Source organism: Heterocephalus glaber, unplaced genomic scaffold (genome assembly GCF_053883595.1).
Source record: "Heterocephalus glaber isolate CG9 unplaced genomic scaffold, H.glaber_assembly_v1.0 deba00000122, whole genome shotgun sequence".
Taxonomy (NCBI): domain Eukaryota; kingdom Metazoa; phylum Chordata; class Mammalia; order Rodentia; family Bathyergidae; genus Heterocephalus; species Heterocephalus glaber.
The window spans coordinates 14,302,728-14,314,908 of record NW_028258138.1 but is presented as its reverse complement, the minus strand read 5'-3'; the positions used below and the strand labels follow the sequence as shown (position 1 = coordinate 14,314,908).

Here is a 12,181-nt window from a genome sequence, read left to right as displayed (position 1 = left end):
GGGGGGGACTAATTTTTTTCATATTAGAAGAAAACATTATCACAAATATTTCACACTTAGTTTATAAAATTAAATTAGACTACCCAAGTAATAAAATGTTACTTAATTTATAGTAAAAATTATATCTAACCAGTATAAATTAGAGTAGACATATAAAATTAGTACAAAGTGAAAAATATTCATACTTTTAACCAAAGAATTTTATCCCAAGGAATTTACTTAAGTAAAATAATTTAAAATAAGCAAAGATCCATGAACATAAAGTAGTTTATGATGAGCTCATTGATTTACTAAAGGGAAACATCTAAATTAAGAGTACGCTTACCAAGATATAGTCTTTAACTATGTTAAGTAAGAAAATTATATAAAATATTGAAATCTATTAATGACATAATATAAAATAGTGTTTATATGAATATGTAAACTATATATATGATTGCTTCCCATAGATTCTTATTTTATTCATACAAACATACCATAAACCACCACTCATTTTTTGTGTGCAGTAGGAAAAATATATATTTCAAACCTACTTGTAATTTGCTGTTAGTAGACATTAATCATCTTTGAGCAAAGTAGAAATCCTAATCCAGGAACAAGAAGCATGAACCATGTATACTATATAGCTCTGGATAAAATTAACAAAGGCTTAATTTGTTGTTGAAATAATTGTAACTCTGGAGGATTATGTTGATGCTAAGGCAGGAGATTAGGGTAAGGAGAACTGGCTGGAAAAATGGGCATAACCTGTTGATCACAAAGTTCCAGGACATATGTAGCAGAACATTTCACAGAGCTCTGCACTTAAAGCTAATCAGAGAGTGCTATCTTCACTTCTCCTTACAAGAACTTGAGCAGACTTTGGATAGGATGGCCCAGATCGGACGTCAACCTGAGGGTTGGGAGATACAAAAGACAGCAGTCATCAAGCCTGGGGCTACTGTCTTTCAGTGGCCCACCCTGTGGTTTATAGGTATATTTCTCTTTGTACCTTTAGTTGGCCTGAATTCACTCTGCAGAGCATATTTCTTTTTATTTTCATACCTTTAATAAATGTAAAACCTCGCTATCTTTTGCACTTGTCTTGGCCAATTCTTTGTTTAGAACAGAAAGAACCTAGAAACTATCTCTAAAAGAAGACTCCAGCACCACACAACCTGGTAACAGTGCCTGTGGGTAAGGATGTGATGGATTATTAGGAGGGCAGGAAGTGTACTCTGGAGACTGGTGGCTCATAGTCATAGTGGGGCTGGGGGAAGCCATGTAGAGAGAAAGTTAGCAGAGGGCCATGGGTGATAGGTGACTTTAGGAGCCATGATAGTTCATATTCAGTATTATATATTTTTATTGTTCTTAATTACAATTCTTCTTGTGATTCTTGAGACCTCAGTTAATTTTCTTAAATGCTCATCTAGGTACAGTATATGCTATACTTTTGGGAATCAAAGGTAGGGCCTACAACCTTCCTTGGATAAGACAAGAACCTGGCTAGCATGAAAAGGTGATATGATGAGCAGTAGTTATTTGCATGGGAGTGTCTGGAGCAGCAGTCCAGAATGAGAGTTAATTTAGGGATTACATAAAAATTCAGTTTGTATTGTAGTCTGTATTTCTATTTGTCAAAATTTTATTTTTTTTCATCTTTTGCTATGGAAAGATCTTACTCTCCTACTCTGTTAAGCTCAGGAGAGACCATTTGACTTGCTGTTGCCAGTGACATATGAGCAGGAAAAATGTGTCATGTCTGGGAAGAATCATTAAGAATCTTTGCTCCAAGAGTTAAGAACCAAGCATTAAGAATCTCGTTCTCCATGTCTTTTTTCCCCCATCACCTTGGGTCCTAGAGTGAAGGTGAGAAGGTGCCAAAGCCATAGCCTAATTTCATTTGATATGTTATGTGGATATGATTGTTAATCTTATGTGGCAGCTTGATTGGATCATGGAGTACTCAGATATTTTGCTATGCTTTCTTTCTGACTGTATCTGTGAGGATGTTTCAAGATGGCATTAGAATTTGAATTGGTAGCCTCAGTAAAGCAAATGACTTTCTCCAACTGAATGGTATCATCCAATTGATTAAGGGCCATCCTAGAATGAAAGGTGGAGGAAGAAGAATTTGCCCTTTTTGGCTGACTGTTTGGGTTGGGACACTGGCCTTTTTCTGTGCTCAAACTGAAACTTGTATTCTCTGGTTCTCAGACCTTTGGACTCAGAGTAAACCACACTGAGTAGCTTTTCTAAGTCTTCAGCTTACAGATGGTAGATCCTGGGACTTCTCAGCCTCCATAATCAAGTGAGCAAAGTGTTTATTTCTCTCACTTTGTCCCTCTCTGCTAAAACCTAATAAAATGTGTTGGTTCTGTTTCTCTAGAAAACCTTGGGAAAGCAGTAAACTTTTGTGGTTGTAAGCAACTGAAATTTTGGAGTTATTTATTACTGCAGCATAATCTGATCTATCCTGACTTACACAGTGGGATTTTTTGCAGACCCAAAAGAAGCAGAATGTGGAAGACTGGATCTTCCATTGGTATACAGTAGAAGTTTTCTGCAGATTGGAGCTCTATGACCTCCTTGCATTAATATTTGACTTGTACTTGTGCTTTTAAATTGATGCCAAACAGTGTATTCATGCTCTTTTGAGATATCTTTTTCTCCTTATAAATACTATATCAGTTCTCTCAACAAAGCCAATTTCAATTTTTTTTTGCATTTCAATAATTTTATTGAAAGGTATATCTCTTAGTACCAAACATATAGGTAGGTGGTTAGGTTACCTCTGCCAACTCAAAATTAATACTGATGTTTTCAAAATATTGAAATATATCAGCCTTATGGTAAAACTGAAGCTATCCACAAAACATGGTTTACAAAAAGTTAAAGGTAGAATATACTGTGGTTCTTTGGTTTATTTTTCAATGCTTAGTTATCTGTAGCATCATGTCAAAATTGGTTACATCCATTCTGGATAGACTCAGGCTTCAGGCTGCACTAACTGTTTACAGCACAAAAAATATATGTACGTTTCCTTACATTGATTGGCTCACATGGAGAATTCCAAACACTACCTCAGCCATCTCATAATTATGGTGGCACCTCCTTACTTTTCTTAAGACACTTTATGGAAATTTGTGAAAGTATATTCTACTTCTTAAAAAAAAAGAGGAAGCAATGGCAGTTTTATAGAAACAGTCCATAGTAAAACCTGGAGTGCTTTAGCCAGAACTTAGCGCAAAGCAAATTTTCAGAGTGATAATTATTTTTGACTTACTATGTAATATAATAGAATATTTTTTAAAATGGAAAGAGATAGGCTGAGGAAGTAGATTCTGTATAGAAATTTTTATCATCGATACAAATATCACCTGTTTTTTAGAAGAAACATTAAAGATAGCTCAAGGAACATGCCAGACTTTGTAGGTCTGTATTTTGGCTTCATACAAAATGTTTTTAAATTTAAATATAATTCCGCAATAGCAATAACATTCTCATCTCTAAACTATTTATTACTTGCATTATGGGTGCCAAGAAACCATTATATTATCTAGAATATAACCTTTATTATGCCTTAAAAAAGTGCATGTGTGAAATGTTGGTTTTGATGTAAGGCTCATAATTTAAAATTTAATATTTAAATTAAGTAGATTACCATTTTCTAAATCACCTAAATATAATACATTGATCCAGTATAGGAAGTGTTAGAAATTAGTGTTAGAAATGAAGATTCACGATTCACCCTTTCAGGCTTGTATTAAGTGTTTCACATTTATGTCTTAACTTTACAGATAAATTCAAATCTAAACAATCTTACTGCAGCATTATATTAATTAGACAGTTTTCCAAAGATGGAGAACATCATACTAATCTAGTTGTGATGTTTTGAGGGTTCATAACTTAAATCAATTATAACATGGAATTCATAGTTCAGGGTTGTGGAGAAAGGGCTTCAAAGAAATTATTTTGTTGCTGCAATAATACTATTTATGTAAAGAATAAAAATGCCCAATTTATCAAAAGTTTATCTAAATACTACTAGCTGTTAAAAGTAAATTTTTCATGCCCAAGTTTCATAATCATATGTAATTTAGGTTGAACTTGAACTCACTGTGGAGCCCAGGCTGGCCTCAAACTCATGACGATCCTCCTGCCTCAGCCTCCCAAGTGCTAGGATTACAAGCATGCGCCACCATGCCTGGCCCTTAGGGTATTGTACCTTATACATAGCAAATGCCTTCAAATATTAGCTGACTAGACAGGTGATACCAGTTTTTCCCTTTTGCTATTCCGAGTCCAATTGGTTTATTTTGAAGATAACATTTCAATACTTCAATTGTAGAAGAAAAGTATACAATTTTCTCTATACAGAGAATAACAACCAAAATTACCAATTAAAACACTGTTTCAGGAATTGTTGGAAGGTGATTTATTCTATAGTAACTATGCTTCAGTTGGCATTCGGTACGCCCAGAAACAATCCACTTCAACTTCTGAACATTTGATTTGGAACACTTGCTTGATGAATATTCAGTTAAACACTTGGATACAAGCTCTTGCCAGAAGGTCATATCTCTGCCATTCGTCTTGGAATGTTTCTGAAGACATTCTACTCCTTCTGTTAACTCTACACACTTCTGTGCTTGGATCTCCAACGCAATGATAGATAAGGCCAAGACAGAAGGCTTTGTTTTAGAAAATAGGATCCTGCAGTGACCTGTGTTAAGCTGAGCTTCCAAAATTTAGGCTATTTTTCCTTTCAAATGGCAAGCTCTCCTGAATGAGAGAATAATAGAGTTGTAGAAATTAAAAGGCACTGGTAGCTTTGACTTTCCAACACACCTTCGCCAATACAATCTTTTCCATTCTCATCAAATCTGAAACGGTGAACCAATACTGACTGATATGGATCAAGTCAGTTGCTAATGTGAGATTTCTTTCTTCCTCTATTGATTTTACAGCATAATAAAAGCAGCTGAATCCAACACACCCAAGGCTGTACCTTCATTTTAGGCAGGAATCTGTCCAGTAAATTCACAGCTAGAGAAAATGTCTCCGTATCAAAGCCAAAGAACTGAGTTAGACTAAGAAGATCTTTCACATCAAAGTTCCTCAGTCTTGCAGTCATTCTAAGGCCATCATCATGTGCAGATTCAATTAGTCTCAAGCTGCAGACCTTTGGCTGGCATCTGGCCTCCTGTTCCAACAGGGTATTCAGCTGGTGTAGCAGTTTCTGGGAGTCAGTTGCTGTCAGGACCTCTGTCATCTTGCTAGAGACTGCGGCTCCTCGGCGTGATCACCCTCCCCAGGCCTGCTCTCACCTCACCCCACGGTATCGGATACGAGAGGCCTAGGAGGCAAGGACACTCGAGGGCAGGAGGAGAGAGGCCCGGGGAGGGAGAACTGTCCTGGGTGCAAGTCTGAACAGCGCCCGCCAATTTCAACTTTTGTCTCTAATTTTTGCTTATCATGTTCCGGCACTCTACTGATAACTGTCTATGAATACCATACCCAGGCCACCAAATTCAAAGTGTGTTTCATGAGCTTTGGAGATATATATATATATATATATATATATATATATATATATATATATATAATATATGAAACTACATTTGAGAAAACAATTGTACCTTTGGCAAAACTTAACTACTCCCTCAATTTTTATATTAAAAAGCCCATCTAAATATTATGTTTCTAAATGAGAAGATTTGGCTTTAGGTTAACCATTTAAAATACATTAAAAACTATCCTCCCATTTCCACAAGGGCAGGGACTCAGATTAATTAGAAAGGCCTCATTAGTTTCCAGTGGAGGGAGTGTTGATAGGAATGACTGGATGGCAGGAGCAGCCTGAAGCTGTACTTGACAGGCAGACTCCATAAATACTTCAATCCTTCATTCTTCTGTCCCTCAGTAAAATTAAGGAGACGAACAAAAGCAATTACACAGATAATTAAAGAAAAACAAAACTCATGTGTGGCAGGTAACTTGAAGAGCTTCTTCTAAATTTCCTGGGCAACTATATTCATTCTTTGCTTTCCTACTGTCAGCAGGAATCTGATCTGGCTCACACAAGCTACTTTAACAAGTAAAATGCTCTCAGCTGGTGCATATTGCTTCATAGGAATTCCCCTACTCATCAATCTAGATTTTGAAATAGCTGTCAGATCTCAGAGCTGCATCGTTCCCACTGATTCATGGCAAAACCCCAATACTGCTACTGCTGTGAAAATGTTAAGCTATTTGTGAAACTTCAGAAATCAGGTTCTAGCGACTCATAGTACTTGTCTTATGAGGCTGGGTAAGATGAGATCTGTACTCTCACAGGCTGCGCAGATGAGATTCCAGTTATGGAGGGCAGAGAAGGCTTGTTGTGCATCAACCTCTGTAGGAGGCATCTGTTACATGTACCTCCAATGCATTCCCGTATGTCAGGTCCTATTGGCCTTATTTTACTGATGAGAAGATGGAATTTCAACAAGGTATACAGCTGGTAGGTGACAAAATTAAAATTTGAACCCATTAAAATTTGAACCCAGATCCATTTGATGTCAAAGTTTCTTTTCCAATAACCATGTGGCTCTGGGTGCTTTCTAAAAACACCTATGTTTTTAGAAAGCTCCATGGCTGATTTTATTGTCAACTGGGTAAAAACTGTACATTAAAATGGTGGTCTTCAAACTTTAGCATGCATGAGAATTGCCTGTAAGGCTTGTAAAAACTCAGACTATTGGCTCCACACCTAGTTCCTGTTTCAGTAGATTGGAAATGGGGCCAAAGAAATGGCATTTCTAACAAGTTCCTAAGTGATGGTGGGGTTGATTCCTGGGGGCTACATTGTGAGGCCCACTACTGCATGGAAGTGAACTTAGAACTAAAATGGACTTGAAGATCATTAATAGGATAAGATCAGGGAGCTGTAAAGTCACCTGAGAGAGAATGATTGGGAATAAAACACAATTAACAATAAAACAAACACATCTAAAGAGAATATATCTATCATAGGTGGATAGTCAGAATAGAAACATCAAATAATAGGACAGAAACTATAGCCAATGCTAATCATCTAGAAGGAAGAAATGACGTAAGTGTTGGCCTCTCCCTTGCTCTTGAATTCCCTGGACACCAAGCGACCATAGAAAGATTAACTGGATTGACTTGACTAATTTGTTTTCTTAGGTATATGGAACGATCGTGAACATGACTAATTTTTAGGACTGTAATTTTGTAGTGCCATTAATATTGATAGTATATGAGAATGATGCCCCCTGCTGGAGTGGAAAAGGTCAGCATAACCAAATGACCTAGCATTGTCGTTCATACAGGATATGCGCGACTGGAGAGACTACTCATATTAAACTCCCGGCCCTAGGAACAGTTCCTTGGATCCAGGAGAACATGATGTCTGAGAGGCCTGCCCTGGAAAAGTTTTTTGGCAATACTCCAATTGACTCAAGACCCTATATCCTTGAAACAAGTGAAAATGGTAGAAGGCACTTAATCCATATGGTATCATAGCGTGCACCTTCAGTGTCAGTTTTGTGAGACAAAGTGATTTCAAGATTTGATCTACAAAACAGATACTATGACTAAAGCTTTTGAACAAGTATTCAGACACACATTTGTGTTTCTCTTGTCTAGAGAGCTGGAGAGCGAGGAATTTCAGATGCTTTCCAGGCTGTCTTGCCTAGAAACAGTTTCCCAAAAGGTTTGCATTCCTCTTTGTTCAGCAGAGCCCATGAGCTCAGTGAACACGCGTGTGTCTTTGTGAGAAAATAGGGAGTTTCTTGGTTTGGACTCTTGGATAAAAGAGAGATTATTCTACCAGGGGCATACAACCCTAAACAGGTTCTGCATAAGCTCCATAAACACTGTGTGTCTCCCCTCCTTTCCCCATTGGGAAGTCACACTTTGTATCTTCCCTTCTCTATGACATGCATGTTTTTTCCAAAACAGGCACACAACTTAGTTATGTTATCTTACTTAATCTTTCTTGACTCTGCTTCCTTATTAATGAGATGATTATAAGGATGATAGATAGATAGAGATAGAATTGAGAACAGTGACCAATACAGTCTTACATTATGTAAATATTACTTTTTATTATTATAGACATGTTTAGTAATAAGGCTCTGGGGACAATTGTACATGTTGAATATCGGGGGCTTGGAAAGTATTAATCAGCAGAGATAGTGTTGAGAGTCCAATTTTTATATAATAGGTAGAGGTATTATTTTATATAATAGGTGTAGGTGAGATGCAGTCGAGAGTATAAACTCCGGAAAGGATACCTCCTGTGAAAATGTGTTACCTGGAATATGCGATTCCAGCCTGATGGTGGAGAAGGCATTGGGGGTATGGGAGGCATTTTTCAGGGAGAAGAAATTGTATTGTCCATTCCCGTGTGCTTCAAGCTTTGCCCTCCCTCTTACGGGTTTTTTTCTTAGTGAGAGTTGTTTACACTGCCAGTTGTAGACAACTGGGGCCCAGAAGTCAATTTATATGGGTCATGACCAGCATTAAAAAGCAGAATAGAATAATACTAGTATTCATTATACATAGTGAGTGAAGATTCTTTTATAAGACGTTAATAAGTTATACATGTGTATTTGCATAGGATCCTCATGAAACTTTTTTTTTTTTTTTTCCCGAGGGCCTTGGTAACACAAGAAAGCATCCTTCGCATGTCTTCCCTGGGGTGGGGACAGGTGGGGTGTTTGCTCACTTTTGCTCTTGGAAGATCTTTTTGATGACTTATTTTCTAGGCTGACTGTTGGTCCATAGGCTTTTCGGGGTTTTACTCAGTTCAGGCTGCTATCACAAAGTTACACAGACTTGGTGGGTTACAAATAACAGGAATTTACTTCTCATAGCTCTGTTGCAGTTTATGACTGTAGCACAGCACAAAAGGATGATGAAACAAAGGATTACTCGGAGTCAATGTCCAATCTATACTCCAAGAGGGCCCAGAGTGGCTGTCATTAGCTGAGACCCATCAGCGTGAGAAAGTCTTAAATAACAGCCCCAGACTGAAGCCTCTGTGGGTTTTTATTGATAGAACTAGGAAGCAAAGACCAAAGAAAACATAAAGGCACCTGGGTAGGGACTCATGTTGAGGACAGGGGAAGGATGAACGGGGAAGGTCAGGATGGTTTGTTAAACAACTGACCTTGGGACGAATTTAAATGATAAATTGGAGTATGGAGAGGACAAGGACCAGAGCATTCATTCCTTAAGACAATGTATTTTGATCCTACTTGGACTTGTGGCCCTGTAGGTTATTTTTAAATCTCTAACCATGCATTCTGGAAAGTTTTGGGTATGTGGCTCTGAAAGTCCTTTACCTGTGCACATCCATCTCATTCATACCTCTGGCCACTGCCCCCACAGAGTTCTAGAGAATAAAAGTCCAAGACCAGGGTGCAGCATGGTCAGGTTCTGGTCTGGGCCTCCTCTGTGCTGCAGCCAGACATCTCCTTATTCTATCTTTACATGGAAAAAGGGGAGATAGCTCTTGTGGGCACCAATCCCATCAAGAGGACTCTACTCTCATGACTCTATTACAATCCCAAGGCCCCGACCCTAAATACCACTACACTGGGGCTTGGATTTTAAAATATGGATTTGGGGGAGGCACATTCGGTTCATAATACCGAGTCAAGCAGTAATTTTTTCCCTTCCGGTAGAGGCCTGGGACTCAGGGGTACAAAGTCTTGGAGGTGAGGATGAGGTTAAGGGGGCTAAGCATGGGGAAGCTTCCTCTCCCTCTTATTTTATGACCTAGTTTCTTCCTGGGTTCAAACTTAATATGAAACTGCACCCAATTTTATTAAGGTGTCAGCGACACTGTGAGAGAAAGTATTCATACCTGTCTCCTTCATTCTTCTTTTTCTGAATGCAGAGGAAAGAGTGTCCTGGAATTTAAATCCTTCACAGAACCACTTCTTAGATGTTCCTGGTTTATCATTGTGTTTCCCTGACCTCAGGGCCACATCCCTTGCTATAGCAAAGGACTTCTTCCAATTTTAGTGCTGCAAAATTTTATTCTTTTGGCGTCAGGGAGGTGGGGGTGGGTAAGAAATTCTACTTTCTACCCACAGAGCTCCATAATTTAAAAAATCTACTTTTGAGTATTAAAAAAGGCCAATTAAGTTTTAAAATATCTATTTCTGATCCAAGGTAATCTCATCAATCTCCTTTCCTCTCTGGCCATTTTCTCCATTGGGACCTAGAATAGAGGGAAGGTTTAGTCTATTTTTCTCACTCCTTACACGGTTCACTCTGACATTCTGGATGTACACTAGCCATCTCTTGGCTTTTGATCCTTGGGCTGAGGTGGAGCAAGTGCATCCTAGGCTGAATCCTTCTTGAGGTACACATGTGAGTTTTTCACAGGCCTTTCAGGGTCAGAGAAGGGCTTCTGCCTGCATATCTGGCCACTTAATTTACATGGGCACTCTGCACAAAGAAGCACAACCTCTTTGAATTTTATCCACCTTTATCACCAATAATATACCTTGCTGTTTCCTGCTGCTCAAGACTCTCACTCTGGAGATGACCCTCTTGTTTCCGGTATAAGACAGCTCAAGCGCAGGAAACTTCTGCAGTGTTCACCTGACCCAGGAGCCTCAGAGTTCCTTGTAGCACCAAGTGGCAAGAAGACCAGCTTCTGCACTGTTGGCTTCTCTCCACCATTTCAGTTTTCATCTCCCCAGCTCTGACAGGCACAGAGCATGGGCAGATAGATAGGTCTGTGCCATTGGATGTTCTGCTGTTCCTGGGTGTAGGCTCGTGCTGCTTGCTGCAGGACTGGAGGCCAAGCAGGGAGAGGCAAGGTGCTGGTAGAGAAAGCTTTATTGCCACAACCTAACTGATGAGAAGATGGTGAGGGTTCTGGTCTCTACAGAGCCATCTTGCCAGGAGGCTGATTGAGAGGCAGTTTTTTTTATGAGATAGTGATCACAGACTGATGTGTGGCTACTCAGACATGGAGGTTTGCAGCCAAAGGACACACAGCAGATCTTAGCCACAGATGCTTTCAGTTCTGCAGATCTTGAGAACAAAGATCATCACTTCTTCCTCAGGTTGTGCTTGCCATGGATTAGTTTGATTAGTTTGCCCCTGTGTAGTTCTTGACATGCTACACAGTGGAAAGACTGGGAGAGGGTAGCTGTCCTGAGGCCTTCGGGATCAAACTAATGATGATGAAAGAAAACATAGGTCACCTGACTATGGGGGAAGACACGGGAGATTTGGTCTCAACACTCATTTTCATTACTGTGGGGCTTCCTCTTATCCCTGACACCCCCGGATCTGTGAGTGCTCGCCTTTCTCTCTCTTGGAAAATGTCAAAGCACTGCATTCTCCATTGATGACACATGACGATCAATTGCTCTTTTCTTTTCCCAGTGTGCTTGTGTGGGGAAGGCAGAATGAGAAGGTCTGTGGGTGGTTGGGAACAGAGCTAGTTAGGTCCAGCCTATGAAAACATCTTTCGGGAGTTTACGGCCATAGGATGTTGGCAACTCTCTTTAGAATGTGAAGTTTCCATTTTGTCTTTGCCTTCTACCCCAGGTTTTGGTCATAAATTCTGAGACAACAGGAATGGTACCATCACCTTTTCATTGTACACGGGACAAGGTCCGTACCATGTACCCTGTCCCCACTCTGAAGAGTTAAATCAGAAGGGTTTGGAAATGAAGCTTTGAAATGTTTTTATATACACCTGAGCTCGCTGCCAAGACATGATATCTCCACAGAAGCCCATCTGATTGGACAGAGGCCTGACTGAGGGCGGATCAGGTCCATATTGCAGCTGCAACACTGCCCTCTAGTGGATATTTTCTAGAGTTAAAAAGGAAACAAAACAGGAAAATGGAACTGGCAAAGATACTTTGTTTATAAAGTGTTTCCATTAAATACAAGCAAGTTGAAAAAAAGTCCATGTCCCCTTTACAGTCAATAAATTTTATTTTCAAAACTTCAGAATGTATTGAATTTCTAATATTAAAAGAAGAAAAATACTTAAAATTGCTTTTACATTACTTGGTCATTTTAGTTAATAATTCACTATAATTGGGTGGTAAATGGGAACTTTTGAAAGTTTCCTTTTCCAAATAGAAATTGCAAATTTGGGATCACTGAAATAGGCTTACCTATTGTGAAAAATTCAAATGACAAATCAGGT

At 39.0% G+C, this 12,181-nt stretch overlaps 1 pseudogene; it reads right to left on the bottom strand.

Annotated features, from left to right (window-relative positions):
* Positions 1-4,385: 4,385 nt before the first annotated feature.
* Positions 4,386-5,257, bottom strand: LOC106009223 (cyclin-G1 pseudogene; annotated as a pseudogene).
* Between the last annotated feature and the right edge of the window lie 6,924 nt (positions 5,258-12,181).